This window comes from Prunus dulcis, chromosome 8, assembly GCF_902201215.1.
Source record: "Prunus dulcis chromosome 8, ALMONDv2, whole genome shotgun sequence".
NCBI classification, from domain to species: domain Eukaryota; kingdom Viridiplantae; phylum Streptophyta; class Magnoliopsida; order Rosales; family Rosaceae; genus Prunus; species Prunus dulcis.
In genome coordinates, this window is record NC_047657.1 from 758,217 (window position 1) to 760,687 (window position 2,471).

Below are 2,471 nucleotides of genomic sequence, written 5' to 3' on the forward strand. Positions count from 1 at the left end.
AAGTTTCAAATTCGCTGGAAAAAGTAATCCAACCAACTTACTTTTTCAAACAAACGGAAAGATTGTTCAGACGAACGCCATACATACGTTCGTTGAGAAACGTTACCCGATCGCCGAAAACATGGGCCAACCACCTTACTTTTTCAAGAAAACATTCGACTTTTTCACACGAACGCAAAAGGTACATTCGGTGAGGAAAGTTTTAAATTCGCTGAAAAAAGGAATCCAACCAACTTACTTTTTCAAACAAACGGAAAGATTGTTCAGACGAACGCCATACATACGTTCGTTGAGAAAAGTTACACGATCGCCGAAAACATGGGCCAACCACCTTACTTTTTCAAGAAAACATTCGACTTTTTCACACGAACACAAAAGGTACATTCGGTGAGGAAAGTTTTAAATTCGCTGGAAAAAGGAATCCAACCAACTTACTTTTTCAAACAAACGGAAAGATTGTTCAGAAGAACGCCATACATACGTTCGTTGAGAAAAGTTACCGGTTCGCCGAAAACATAGGCCAACCACCTTACTTTTTCAAGATAACACACTACTTTTTCACACGAACGCAAAAGGTACATTCGGTGAGGAAAGTTTCAAATTCGCTGGAAAAAGTAATCCAACCAACTTACTTTTTCAAACAAACGGAAAGATTGTTCAGACGAACGCCATACATACGTTCCTTCAAAAAAGTTACCCGTTCGCCGAAAACATGGGCCAACCACCTTACTTTTTCAAGAGAACATACTACTTTTTCACACGAACGCAAAAGGTACATTCGGTGAGGAAATTTTTAAATTCGCTGAAAAAAGGAATCCAACCAACTTACTTTTTCCAACAAACGAAAAGATTGTTCAGACGAACGCCATGCATACGTTCCTTGAGAAAAGTTACCCGTTCGCCGAAAACATGGGCCAACCACCTTACTTTTTCAAGAGAACATACTACTTTTTCACACGAACGCAAAAGGTACATTCGGTGAGGAAAGTTTTAAATTCGCTGAAAAAAGGAATCCAACCAACTTACTTTTTCAAACAAACGGAAAGATTGTTCAGACGAACGCCATACATGCGTTCCTTGAGAAAAGTTACCCGTTCGCAGAAAACATTAGAACCAAAACCTAACTTTTTCAAGTAAACTGAATACTTTTTCACACAAACGAAACATATGCGTTCACCGAGGAAAGTTTTATGTTCGCCGAAAAAAGATATCCAACCAACTTACTTTTTCAAACAAACAAAATGTTTGTTCTTGTTTCTGCAAAGGTTGTGTTCGTTCAGTAAAGTTACCCGTTCCCATAAAAAAGGTAAACACAAACGTACTTTTGTAAAAAAACGGGGCGTTTCTTCACAGGAACGCAATACGTGCGTTCCTTGAGAAAAGTGACCTGTTTGTCGAAAACATGCCTCAACCACCTGACTTTTTCAAACAAACGGATTACTTACTCACACAAATGCAACAGGTACGTTGGTGGAGGAAAGTTTGATGTTCGCTGAAAAAATAAATCCAACCAACTTTCTTTTTCAAAGAAATGGAGTACTTGTTTAACTGAACGTAAGCGTTGCGTTGGTTGAGTAAAGTAACCCGTTCCTCTAAAAATGAGTCAAACCAAAAGACATTTTCTAATGAACATGGTGTTGGTTGAAGTGAACGTTTGTTTACAAAACTTTGACCTTCTAACGACAAAGGAACCCAATCCAAATGACAAAGTACCAAATACCAGCTACCAACTACAGACGAAGGATTATTTAAGGAGTTACTTCCTATACATTTTCAACTCAAACATTGGAACCTCTTTTAGTAATACACAACCTGAAAGAGAAAAACGAAAACCCAAATAATGTCACATTCAATGGTTGGTAGCTCAAGAGGCTCCTCCACGCCTAACAAGAAGGGGGTGGGTGATGATGATGGTGTTGATTGTTCGTATTATATCCGCCAGCAAGTGCAACGAGCCCATGATGTCACAAAGCCTCCGACTGAGGCTAGTAACAACATCTTTCATGAAGGAGATTCAACCACCAAGTACGAAATTTACAATGGGGGGATTGAGATCGGCTTTGAGATGTTTAGGAAATACGCTCAGCTTGTTGATGCTGGTTCAAAAAAGTGGGACAAAATCGAGGTATATGAAGCAATTGCTGTATTGGAGAAGCGAGCTCAGTGAAGCATCGGTATTTTATGATTTGCGTACTGTTGTTTGTCATAATTTCGGATGTAATTGCAGATGTTCTAATTTCAACCGTAGTATCGGATGTTAAATGTTATAATCAGTATGGTACAATAGTTTGAGGGTTTAGTTTTGTGAAAAAATAAAAAAAAAAAACCCATAAATATGGTTAGGAGACCTTTATTATGAATGAACTAGGAACTCCTGTTTCGTAAATGACGTCTGGGCCCCAGATATGCTATAATGTTCCCTTGGTGGCAACAAAAAAACTCATGTGTGCAATGTTTTACACGAAGTACAT